Below are 13,229 nucleotides of genomic sequence, written 5' to 3'. Positions count from 1 at the left end.
TCTAGCTGTCCCTTATGGAGGGCTCTGCCAGGTTTATTCCTTAATGTAATACGTAAAACAGCAGGCCTGGGGTTTACTGGTATTCCTTCTTAAACTTTTTTTTTTGCCTATTTTTTTTCCCCTCTCTGTTGCCTCCGCACTTGTGAGCTGCCGTCCCTCTGCAATCCTTTCCAAGGGTTGCTTATATTCCATGTCCACATTCCATGTGCTTCTTGGCTTTAGAACTCCTTTTGCCTCCTTTTTAGAAATTCGAGCATTAAACACTGCCATCTAGGATGCCCTGCGCTCTCGGACACTAAGTGGAAGAAACAGGAGTGCTCTCCTCAAGGTAGAGACAGACTAAGCAAAGATGCTACCATGTGATATACATCATACAGAGATATGTACCAAGTCACAGCCCAGAGGAGGGAGCAAGGAATTCTTCCTAAGAAGTGGCAGAGACGTTCTGACCTGGAGATAAAAGAGAAGCAGGAATTCAAAAGACAATATACAACCTTGTCTATTTTCTTAGCAAACCTGGAGGAATATGTCCTTCAGAAGATGCCTTGTCTAAGACATTGGAGCTACAGGTGTGACCAAGGTTCCTGATTCCAAGAAACTTTCAGCCTAGAAAAGAAGTTTAAAAATGTACCCTAATAACGGCAGGGCAACACACAGAATTCTAAGAAGGTCCCCAAGATCCCTGGCCCCTGGTCTACGAATCCTGCATAATCCCCGAGACAGTGTAGATGATGAATTTTATTCTTGACATTAGATTTATGTAACATGGTACAGTTGCCCTCGAGGAGGGAGGTTACCTGGCTTGACTGGACCTAATTACAAGTTCTGTAAAAGGTCAGAGTTTTCTCTGACAGTTGAAAAAGGGTCTTCAGAGAGATTCAAAGAGTGAGCAGGATTTGATGTGAGAGATTCTCTGTGGATGAGACGGAAGGCGGGGCATGAGGCAAGGACCTGAAAGTTGTTCCTGATTGATAGCCAGCAAGGCAATGAGGGTCTCGGTCCTAGAACCAAAGAGAAAAGAATTCTGTCAAGAAGCTAAAGGAGCTGGGAGCAGACATTTTCCTAGTCATGCCTCCAGATAAGAAGGTAGCTGGCCAACACATTGACTTCAGCCATCTGATACCCTGGGTGGAGAACCCAGCTATGCCTTGCCAGACTTCAGACCCACAGAACTAATCAATGGGGGTACTAAATTTGCAGTGATTTGTGCTAATTTGTTACAAAGCAGTCAGCACTTACAACACTGTCCTCTTGTTGGCTGTTAACATACCAACTTCCCCAACTGTGTGCTCCTTGGATTCAGGCCATATCTAATTATCCTTGTAACCTTAGGCCACTCGTAAGACAGGAACTCCCTGAAATTCCATCAAATAAATGTTTAAAGGAGACTCAGGGATGCAGATGAGGACCTGGATGCAGATCAGGATTTGAATACACTCTGCCCATTCCTGCCTGGCAAAGGCAGGGAGACTGACACGGAGCCCAGTGCTCAGACAAAAGGAGGAGGTCTGGGATCAGTCCAGTGCCCTGAGGCCAATATATTCCACAGACAAAGCAAGTAGCCTGGGCTTAGCTGTTCCAGCTGCGGCCTCAAACTTGGCTTAGGTGGACTTGCTTTCAAGGAGCGCTGTTCACAGAGACAATCCTTAATCAGGAGTCCCTGTGTGACCTGAGAATTACCATGTTCTAAATAATACCCATTCCCATTTTAGTAGGGTTCTAGGGATTTATAGGTCATGGAAGATCTTAGCTATTGGGTGAAAGCCGAGTGTATTTCAACCAGTCAAAGTAAAAGTAAACAAATTCTTGAATCTCATCTATTCATTTCTTGTAAAACACTGTTGTTTCTAATACGAGATTTAAAAAAAAAAAAAAAAGAAAAACCACAATGAACACATGTACCCTCCACCTTGCTTGCAAAGAGTTAAAATCCCCTGTGTGCTCTCCCTGATGGCATTCCTACCTCCAGTCCCCTAGAGATAACCACTCCCCTGAACTTGTTGTTTCCATGTTGGTTCTTTATGTTTTCCTACATATGTATGTGTGTCCAGGAACCAAAGTGATAAAGATTTGCTTATTCTTAAACTTTATATACGTGACAACATGCTACTTATCCTTTTTGGTTCAGTGCTACTTCTAAGATATTTTCATGTTATTACTTGTGGCTCTAGATCAGGGTTTGGCAAATCTTTCTATAAATGGCCAGATAAGTCAATAATTTAGGCTTTGTAGGTCCTACGGCCCATTGTAACACAAAAGCAGTCATAGATAACCTGACTGGGTTCCAATAGACAGTTATTTTCATATAAGTTTCATCTGTCATTGAAATATTGTTCTTTTTAAAATTTTTTCTCTACCTTGTAAAATGTAAAAACCATTCTTAGCTTCTGGGCCATACACAAATGAGAGTCGGGTAGATGTGGTCCAAGGACTCATAATTTGTTAATCTTGCTTTAGATCACTTGTTCTTATTGCTATAGAATATTGTTCATTTTACATCCTTTAAAAACATTCCTAAAGGGCTCAAGAAATTTAGCTGACACTGTTTTAGATCAGATATTGGTCCTGCTCTTAAGAAATTTACTCTGTAAGTAGACAAGATAAAACATGTTAACCGATAATGACATAGGAAGTGATAAAGACCCGAACAGATGTTTGAATGGCCTGCCATGAGAGCTAAGAGGAGTGGAGGCAGGACAGCTCCTTTCATTTTGGCCCAGTGGTTGAGAAAATGGGCTGTAGAGCCTGGCTACCAGGGTTCACATTCTGACTCCTCTATTTACTCTCTGTGTGACCTTGGACAAGTTACTTTACCTTCCTGTGCCTTGGTTTCCTCATCTGTAAAATGCAGATCATAGTCATGCTTACTGCATAAATGTTATGAAAATAAAATTGTCACAAGAATTAAGATAGTACATGCAAAGTGTGTAGAAAAGTGTCTGGTTCAAAGTAAGCATTACATAAACATTGGTTTTTATTGTTCAATCTGGAAGGAAGACCATGGAAGGCTTTGTGGAGGCAATATGAAATCAGAGTTTTAAAGGATGGGTGGACATTAGGACATATAGAAAGAGAGAAGGCATTCTAGAAGACTCTGGAAAAGCCCAGAGTAGCAAAGGAGAAATGTAGAAAGGTACAAGCAAACCAAGGAAAGGGGAATAGAGAGAAACGAATTTAGAAAGGAAAGTTATGACCAGACCATGGAGAGCCTTGAGTTCAAGACTAAGGCAATGGACTTTGTCCTGTAGGTATTGAGGACTTACTAAGTTTTAGGAACTGGGGACTCTTATGATGCTTTCAGCTCCTGGCAGCTGAGGGAGAGAAGAGTCAAATTTGAGAGAAGAATCAGAATTAGGTTACAAATCCAACAGTCCAGGGAATGGGGCCTGAAAAGGCAGAGTGCTTTGGAAATAGGCAAAATGTGGAGGATAGGGAGGCATTTTAAAAAGCACACCATAGGGCACCTGGGTGGCTCAGTGGGTTAAGATTCTGCCTTCAGCTCAGGTCATGATCCCAGGGTCCTGGGATCGAGCCCATCAGCAGGGAGCCTACTTCCCCCCTCTCTCTGCCTGCCTCTCTGCCTACTTGTGATCTCTGTCAAATAAATAAAATCTTTAAAAATAAGATAAAAAGCCCACCATAGAGTTAAGACTGGGTGATTGGGAGGATGGCAGTGCCATTGTCTGAAACGGGGAACACAGCTAGAAAGAGATGATTTAGGATGGAGAGTCAAGATTTTGGTTTGTAACACATGAAGTTTAAGGACCCAGTATGGAATTATCTTATGGATTGGCGCTAAGAACAAAAAGGGTTGGGGAGGGGGTTGGTGACCTAGATTACATGCTTCGAGTTAATCCTTCCAACAACTTGATGAGATAGGTATGTGATTAGCCTCCTTGTATTCTAGAGAGGAAGAAACTGAAACCAGAGAAGCCAAGGCTAACCCCACAGCTCATAACCCCACTCTACTGCCTCTGCAGCTGGCTTCCTTAGGACCTCCCCTAGGACAGTCCTTCAGATCCTTACTCCCATTATCTGACACTCTGGGGAGCTTGGACTATTTACCTTCTTGGCTTTAGCAAAAAGCAGGTGTGAAGGGGATGGGCCTAATGACAGCAAGGTAAGTGGCAGCGAACAACCAGAAACTTAAAGAAACCATCATGAGAATCCCAAGCCATAGCATCCTGAGGACATTTGTTAAAGCAGAATATAGTCCTTCACTCTTCAGCAGCCCAAGAGGATTTCTTCATAACAAAGCCCAATATTGCTACCAGTTCATATTTATAATGCATCAAGAAAATAATAAATCTATTTCCAGAAGTTCCAGATAGCTTGGAAGTTCCTAATACACCTTTTAAAAGATTTTCACCTAGTGTGGATAATTTCTTATTTTAATGTTAAAGGAACAGACTCTCAGCACTCTGGGGGGGAACTTCTCTTCAAAAGCAGCTTTTCAGACAGCAGCGATTTTGACTCAGTTGTTTCCCCCTCGCTGCCTGAAGAGCCCTAGAAGGACGTGGAGGCTAGCCTGGGCTGTGTAGCTTCAGAGGATGCTCTGCCAGGATTCCCAGGCCCGCTCAGGCTGTCACCGGTAACTTCTTCCCTTCCTCTCATCTGCCTCCTTGACTTGCTTCTCAGAAAAGAGGCAATAAGGGGGAACAGTGTGCTGGGGTCAGAAGAAGAAACAGCACCTACAGCAAACATGGGGCCATACGTCTCCCATACTCCCGCCACACCACTCACACCAGAGATAAAGGAATAAAACACTCGCCCTGGTGCTGACCTGTCAGGTGACCAGGCCACACCAAATTAGGAATAAAAAGACCAACATCATCTGTGTCGTAGCTCTGTTGCTTACCTGTCCTGCACCTTCTGGTTTCTACCCCTCTGCCTGGAATGCCAGTGCCTTGTGAATATATCCCTCATCCTGACTTGGGTCTTGGGAGCGCCTTCTGAAATGTGAATCTGATTAAGTTACTCCCCCATTTAACACTTCAGTAGCTTTTTAATGCCCAAGCAGGTGCATTCATACATCCTTTGTTTTTTTTTTTTTTAATTAACATATAATGTATTATTTGCCCCAGGGGTACAGGTCTGTGAATCATCAGTCTTACACATTTCACAGCACTTACAGTAGCACATACCCTTCCCAATGTCCATCACCGAGCCACCCCATCCCTACCCCCCACCCCCAGCAACCCTCAGTTTGTTTCCTGAGATTAAGAGTATCTTATGGTTTGTCTCCCTCCAGATCCCATCTTGTTTCATGTTTTCCTTCTCTACCCACCCCCAACCTTGCCTCTCAAATTCTTTATATCAGAGAGATCATATGATAATTGTCTTCTTCTGATTGACTTATTTCTCTTAGCACAATACCCTCTAGTTCCAACCATGTTGTTGCAAATTCATAAACCCTTTGGTCTTAAGACCCCTTTCCATGCAGTTAGTTCCTTCCGTCAATATTTACCATATTAGAAATTAAAAACTGAGAAAGTTCTACATTTTTATTCATTTAAAATTACAACAATACACTCATTACATGTTATCATAAACACATCTCCAATGAAAAATATCTGTATTTTCTACAACAAAATGTGAAAGAGTAGCGTTTTATACATTTGTGCAAATCTCTTTAACACCTGGTGTAAGAGAAGACAGCTGGATTCTAAAATCGGGTTTCTGTATTTAAGCTGTTGCAATATCATATGTCCTATATTCTATGGAAAACGTCACTGTATGCTCGTGAGAGAATGGGTTAAAAAAAAAAAAAAAAGCAAACCACGTTTAGCATTATTCTGAAAATAATTCGGAGCTCACTGACTCCTGAAAGGATCGGAGGGACATCCAACAGTCCCAGGACCACTTGATGAAAACCGCTGACCTACAAGGTGAATTCTAAGGTAGACATACAAGGACATTCAATGTCATTCTAGACCCTACAATACCTCCTCCCAGGTTCTGGCTTCCTTTCCCTGTCTAGCTTCAGCGGCATCATCACCATATCCATATGTCTCCCATACTCCCGCCACACCACTCACACCAGCCAGCCATTCGGTATCACGTCTTTACGCCTTTGCATCCATCCTCTCTCTGCCTGAAATTAGCTTTCCTCTTGCAGGCTCTTTTAAGAGCCAGCTTGAACGCGTTGGACTCTCGGGTGCCTCCTTTGATCCAGGCTAACAGAGCTGACTGCTCTCTGCAGGCAGAGCCCCGGCTTTAAAGTCAAACTGGCTGGAGATCAATCTTCTCTACTCAGTCATTTCCTGGCTGGGCGACCTTGGACAAGTGGTTTCACCCCCCTGCTGGGGATTATCCGTGGTGGATGCCGCGGCGGTTAATCCAGGGGAGTACTAGCGGGCACTGAAAGAATGGTGTTGTGTACAGTGCCTGGCACAGAGGGCTCAATGCGTACTTGTTGAGTGGGTGAGCCATGAAGGGACCGCGGGAGCCTGTACTTAACTGAGCATTTACTTACCAACTCCCCGCACTGTCCCGTCAGCTTTGCAAGCATTAACTTAACCTCACAGTAGTCCCTTGGGTGAAGTACTATCACGTGAGAGAGGAGGGCCCTGGGGGGAGAGGAACGAGGTCACTTGCTCAAGGTCATCCATCACACAGCTGGTCAGCAGTGGGGCGGGGACTCGCGTCCCAGAGCGCCGGCTCTGAGCCCGAGGCGGCGCCCTGCGTCAGCGGGTCTGCAGGGCCGAGAGCTCACCGCTCTTGGCATCGCTGTCTCGCCTCCCGGTCCCAGCGCCTCCTCGGAGTCGTGACGGGCGGCGGGACTCGAACCCTAGCCCCGAGCCCTCTCCAGGCCTCAGTTTACCCGTCCGGGAGACGAGGCGCGGAGAGCTGGGCCGGACGCGGGTCCGGACCCCGGGCGGGAGGCGGTGGGGCTGGCCGGGCCGGGCCGCTCGGTGGCGCCCTCCCCGCGCAGCCCCGCCCCGCCCCCCGCGCGCGGGCCCAACGGCCGAGGCGCGCGCCACCCCGCGGCGGGAGGAGGCGGCGGCGGAGGAGGCCGAGGAGGCGGAGGAGGGGGGGCGGGGCCGGGGAGACGCCGCTGCCGCCGCCGCCGCCGCCGCCGCCCCCGCTGCCGCCGCGGTCGAGCCCCCCGCCGCTAGCCCAGCCGGCCAGCCCGCCCGCCGCCCTCCGGAGCCGCCCCCTCCCACCCCCTTCGCGCGTCCGCTCGGGCTCCCTGCGCAGCGGAAACATGGCGGCGGGAAGGGAGTGAGCCGCCCCGCGCCGCCGCCAGCCCGCAGGTAAGCGTCTCGGCTGCCGCCTCCGCTCCCGGGGCAAGCCCGCGCCCTGAGGGGCCTGGGCCGGCGGGGACCGCCGCGGGCGAGGCGGCGGCGGAGGGACCTGGCCGGCGGCCACCCCCGCCCCTCGGGGCCCGCCGTCCGGCCGTCTGCCGGCTGTCGGGCCGGGGGCCTGTCTGCGGTCCGAGCGCGGCCGCGGCCCTTCGCGGCCGTGTCAGCCCAGCCCGCAGCCCCGGCGGCCCGCTGTGCGTCCGCGGCCGGGCCGGTGCGGCCCAGTGACCGGCGCGCGGCCCTGACGCGGTAGGGGCGCCCCCAAGGGGACCCTGCGGTGCCAGCCCGAGGGCGGGGGCGCGTCTGGAGGGTCGGCGTCGCGGCGGGTCCGAGCGGCGGCCGCCCTGTCCCGGCCGGCGGGGCTGGGGGCGGCCGGGAGGGTGGGCTTGGCGCGGAGAGCCGGGAGTCGGAGCGGCTGTCAGTGTGCGGCGGGTCTGTCGCTCCGCTCGGACGCGAGAACTGAGGGATGCCTGCGGGTCGGGGGCGGTTGGGACCGAGGCTGGCGGGCGCGCGGAGGGCCCGGAGCTGTCAGCCGCGGTCCTCGAGCTGGCTCCGGCGGCGAGAGCTGCGCGGGGACCACTCACGTGGGCCGCGGGAAACGGGCGGGGAGAGCCGCTTTCAAACCTCGGAGCCGCCGGGCACCGCGGAGGGCAAGCGGCCAGGCGGGAGCCCGGGGCACAGCTGAGCGCCAGCCCGAGAGGAGTGAAAGGGGCTTCCGGGAGACGGGCGAACCCCAGAACATCTCCAGACTGGAAGGGAATTTAAAGTCATCGAGGGCTCCTTTCTCCCACCGCACACCGAAGTCCCTTTGAAAATCCCCAAATCCACCCTAATCATTTGAACTAATCTGTCTGAACATGTCCTCCAGTGATGGGAAACCCATTTCTCCCCAAGGAAAACCCATTCTGTTCCTGGACGGCTTTGGTTTTTAGAAATATTTTTTGGTTCAGAGAAACCGCTGCCTCCCATTCTTCCTGGTTACGGACAGCTGTTGAGATACGTGAAGATAGTAATCATGTGCCCAGAGTCTTGTCATCTCCTCGCTAATTCCAGTTCTTCAGTTGTTTCTTGCATGCTGAAGTTCTCTGATCCCTTCTCAGAATGAGCTCGCCCATATCCTCTTTAAAGGAGAGCTTCTTAATCTATTAAGTTTCTCCAAGAAGTTCCTTGGTCCCAAAGATTGATTGACCTGCTTAAATGAAAAGTATTCCCCTCCTCCTCTCTGTGCTGTTTTGAACTTTAAAAAAAAAGTCCAGTACTGTCTTCAAACGAGCTAAGAGAGATCCTGTTTCGTGAAGATGTTTGGATTTCCCCTCATTAAAAAAAAAAAAAGTCTATAAACACGTAATCAGATGAGCTGATGTGTATTTTAGTGTGGCAATGCCCATGCAAATAGGAGAGCTTATTATTTTTACTCTGAAAAAGGATTGAGACTCAATTTGGGGCCTACTGCAATTTAATATTTAGTTGGAGAGGGAAATGCTTATTATATTGAACTCTTTGCTCTAACTGCCAGCAGAAGGCTCAAAGCTACTATGAAAAAGAACACTTTTTGTTGCTCACTTACCAGCATTATTTTTTGCTTGCTTTTTCATCACTTAGCCTTGGTACGTGAGGATTGAGTTTTTAAAAAGTGTCTTTTACCAACATCCTAAACTACCCTAAGCAACCCTGCAGGTTAGTAATTTTTAAGCCCAGCAGAGATGACAATGGCCTTATAGATAAAATGCCAAATTTTTGTATCTGGGACCCTGTTCAAATTCTAATCAAAGTTTCACTGCTTTTATAACATAGGCAAGCACATGCCAACAGTCAAAATTGGTTCTTTATCTTTGTTCTTGTGTTTTTACTTTTTAAAGTGGTCAGTGGTTTTGAAGTTAGCAGCACACATGTCAAGTTTTGATTTCTAGTTTGTTTGTGCAAATGCTATTTCCCTTTTACATAAGTTGGGTAAAAATTTGTATAGAACCGTTCTGTGCAGACCTGTACAGGCTCAGGAAAGGCTCTGGTTCCTTCCCTTCAAAGAACTTGAAGTTAATGATTGGAAATATTGAAAACTCTGTGAGAAAGAACCGGTGTGATTATACCACTGCAGATTTAAACTCAGCATGTTCTAAGCTTTACTCTAAGCCTATCCATCTATTTTGTGTCAGGCACTATGCTTACATACTGGGTATACAGAGATGAATAAGATACATTTTCAATCCTTGTGGAGCTGGTAAATTAAATGCCCAAATAAATCATCTCAGAATAAAAGGTGAGAGGGATGCAGTTGATGCTATGGTTGTCCCAAGAAAGGGTGTTTAGACTAGCCAAGGACCTGAAGGAAGGCTTTGGAAGAGGTGACAACTGACCCAAATAATAAATGGTAAGAAGAAGACAGTCAAGCAGAGAATGGTAATAAGTGTGCTTCCAACAGAGAAAACAGCTCAAGGAAAGGCATCAGTGTGAGAGAAGGAATGGCTTGCATAAAAAATCACAAGTGGGGGACACCTGAGTGGCTCAGTTGGTTAAGTGTCTGCCTTCAGCTCAGGTCATGATCTCAGAGTCCTGGGATCAAGTCCCACATCAGACTCCTTGCTCAGCCAGGACCTTGCTTCTCCTTCTGCCTGCTGCTCTCTCTTTCTCCCTGACAATAAAAGTCTTAAAAAAAAAAAAAAAAAAAAAACCACAGGCAGTTTGAAACTGCAAAGAATATAACAATAAAGACATAGGGAACCTGAGTGGCTCAGTCACCTAAGGGTCTGCTTTCAGCTCAGATCATGATCCCAGGGTCCTGGGATGGAGTCCCAAGTCAGGCTTTCTGCTCAGTGGGGAGTGTGCTCCTCCTTTTCATTCTCCCTCTTTGTTCTTCCTCTCTCTGTCTCTATCAACTAAATAAAATCTTTTCTTAAAAAAAGACATAAATGTGAAGTTGGAAGACTGCAAATATAGGCAGAGACCATATCACAGTAGACCTTGTACTTGAAATTAACTCAGTGGGTGATTTTTTTTTTAATCATTGAAAAGTTTTTATCAGACATGGTGGAAACATTTTTAAAATGTGGTCATAGGGATGAGAAGAAAGGGATAAAGTTGCGAGAGTCTGGATGTGGAGCTTTATGATTGATTGGGTGTGCAGATAAGATGGCCAGGAGTCCAGCATGATGCTCAGATTTTTGGTTTGGGTGACTAGAGGGATGGCGGTGACATTAACTGAGACAGGGAACACTGGATGATGAATTTGGTTTTGGACTTGAAGATTTTTTAGTAGCTTGAGTTAAATCAATAAACAAATGTAGGGGAAGTAAGCTAGAAAAGAGGGAGATTGTGCTCAGAAAGTGGAATATTGGAATTAACTTGTGTGGTATGGAGCTCTTCTAGGTGATAACTAGGCCTCTGTGTGTGGGTAGCTGAGGTGCCTCAGAGGTGAAGGTCAGTGAAGCTGAGTGTGACAGAACTGTGAGGCTGTTGTATTGAATGGGCCATCCGTGTGAATAGAGAAGTGATTTAGGATGCTTGGGTGTGGGGAAGAGAGGATGATTGTGACCCAGGTGCGGCGAGTGGAGGGGATTAATCGGAAGGGTGGCAGATGACAGATGAGGAGGAGGGGTAGAGAGTGACATAGCCAGATGGCAGACACCTCAAAGAAGGAGTAGTTTTAAATGGAAGAGTGGAAAAGTAGTGTTTTGTTTTGTTTTGTGTTTTTACTTTTCCTTCTTGGGAGCAGGGTTCTGATCTCTTCCTCTTTATTCAGGACTCATAATAATCACATTTGGCTCTGGAGAGTCTGTTCTTTCTTGAAAAGTAGGAGGGCAGGAGCGCCTGGGTGGCTCAGTGGGTTAAAGCCTTCGTTCGGCTTCGGCTCAGGTCATGTTTCCCCCCTTTCTCTGCCTACCTCTCTGCCTACTTGTGATCTCTGTCAAATAAATAAATAAAATCTTAAAAAAAAAAGAAAAGAAAAGTAGGAGGGCAAGTACTGTCTATCACATCCTTTTTGCTGATACTTAACAAAGAAAAGTCAATGGAGGTTTCCCCACTGATGATTAGTAGGTGGATCTGAAACAATCAGATGAACAGTGAGGTTATACCCATGGTTTCTGGGAAGAGCCTACATTTTGAGCTACAAAGACCAAGATTCAAATTTAGGCTCTGCCGCTGACTAACCTTAGGACTATAAGCAATTTATCTAACCAGTGTGATTTTCGGTGTCCTTACCTGTAAAAAATAAATTCCTTTCACATAGGGTGTCACAAAGATTACATGAAATTATGTTTATAATATCACTAGGAAAGGAATTTAAAGGAAATGTTAATTCTCTTTCAACTACTTCTAAGGGACTTAAATTCTGCTGGCTGAACTTTTCTCATGCTTACTTAAATTATAAGGCAATAAGTACTCTTAAGAGAGGAAAAGCAAAGGGATGCAGAATTCAGAGGAGAGAGCCATCATTTTTCAATATTTGGAAGCAAGGTTAGACTTCACACTCAAAATAAGTTTCATTTGGGCCTTGAAGAACAAATTTCAGTACATTAAATAATTTCAGTGGAGATACAAAGGGATGAAAGGTATAGGGTATGTTTGTTAAAAATGTATAATTGCCAGGGTCTGAGTATTGCGTAAGTCAGCAGTGAGCGATATGGCCGGAGAAATGGGCTGGGGCCATGGTATTCAAGACCTGGAACTATGGAGTTTGGACTTGATGCTAGACAGACTAGGGAAGCATCGATTGTCTTTCCCTACCTCATTTTCCTATGTAGAATTTATAGTTTGAGAACTTGGGGTTTTTGTTTGAAGTAAACCAAGTAAGAAATTCCACATTTGAAAACAAGGCCAGTTTTAGCTTAAAACAAAACAATAACAAAAAAACCCAACTGTTAAGATTTGTTTTATAGTTGTAGTTTAATCTCTGAGATAACCTTGTTTGGTAGAAGAAACTTATAAAATCTTACTGGTAGAAAGTGACTAAAGATGCTCTGATTTCAAAATCTGTCTCTTTAATACTGAATGTCACTAAATATTAATTGTGCAAGCCTAAGCTGGTCACTTTGCCTCGCTGGTCCTCAGTTCCCTCATTTTTGTTAGGTGTAAGGTTTAACTAAATAGGAAGTATAAAGTACTTTACATAATGTCAGTTACATAATAGGCACTCAGATCTTGCCCCTCCCCTCAAACCATTGCCAAGGCTTTAGTGCTAACTCTCTAGCCACCAGGGCACTGCTAGAACTAATTATTTTGATAACCTTATGGCCATATAAAGCCAGCAAGTCTTATCATCTTTCATCTTTGTCCTATCCCTTCCACTTACCTGTCTTCTATACTGCTTTTCCCATGCTGACTTGGCTTCTACCTCCTCTCTGCCAACCCTGCTTGTTTGTTACCTCTCATACCTTTCCATTTGCTCTCTAAAACCCCTATTTCATACCCTGTTAACCATCTTTCTATATTTTTGTGTGTGTTCTGGCCTTAAATGGAAGTCAGGCTCTCACCTGAGGAGTAATGGAGAGCACTATCACTTGCTCTGTAGTTCTTTTAAATGGGGGCATCCCATTCTCCCACAGTCTGTGCAAAATGAGAGAGATGAGCATGACCATGACTTTCTGTGCACCACGATTTCCAGACCATTACTTGTCCATCTTCTTAAAATCGCTGTGTTCGGTGGTGCAGGGGCTATACCACTCTTGTCTTCTTGTATGTGGATCTTCTCCATCACTTAGGACGTAGCATGTACGGTCTTCCTTTCTACCTTGGTTTCTGTCCTCACCGTTAGTAACTTCAGTATTCACACAGATGATTGTTTCAATGACACAATAGCTTCTTCAACTCAAGTGATCATAATAGTCACACCATAGGTCTTATCCACCAGAGATGGCCTGCCTCTGGAATTATAAATGAAAACAGGTAGCATGTTCAGAATGTCTTCTATCTGACCTTTGACAGTCCTCA

General features: G+C 46.3%; 1 protein-coding gene and 1 long non-coding RNA gene across 11 annotated transcripts in view; one reads left to right on the top strand and one right to left on the bottom strand.

Annotated features, from left to right (window-relative positions):
* Nucleotides 1-739: 739 nt before the first annotated feature.
* LOC106007432 lies at nt 740-6,955 on the bottom strand. The gene is made up of 3 exons (XR_001182174.2): nt 6,476-6,955; nt 4,859-4,952; nt 740-1,001 (listed from the first exon to the last, which is right to left on the bottom strand). It is a non-coding gene; the product is annotated as an uncharacterized LOC106007432 (long non-coding RNA).
* Nucleotides 6,956-7,079: 124 nt separating this feature from the next.
* SCMH1 (Scm polycomb group protein homolog 1) overlaps nt 7,080-13,229 on the top strand; it is a 169,897-nt gene continuing 163,747 nt past the window's right edge. For 5 of the 10 annotated variants that reach the window (XM_045064310.1, XM_045064309.1, XM_045064308.1 and 2 more), the window contains exon 1: nt 7,083-7,256. The gene's annotated coding sequence lies outside the window, so the exon portion shown is untranslated. Of the gene's footprint in view, nt 7,257-13,229 lie in introns of all 10 variants that reach the window. The other 5 variants (XR_006601730.1, XM_045064315.1, XM_045064316.1 and 2 more) reach the window with 4 other exon arrangements.

The sequence above is a fragment of the Mustela putorius genome, unplaced genomic scaffold (genome assembly GCF_011764305.1).
Source record: "Mustela putorius furo isolate JIRA1106 unplaced genomic scaffold, ASM1176430v1.1 tig00003853_pilon_pilon_pilon, whole genome shotgun sequence".
Lineage (NCBI taxonomy): Eukaryota > Metazoa > Chordata > Mammalia > Carnivora > Mustelidae > Mustela > Mustela putorius.
The sequence above is the reverse complement of the archived record's forward strand: the minus strand, read 5'-3'. Positions and strand labels throughout refer to the sequence as shown.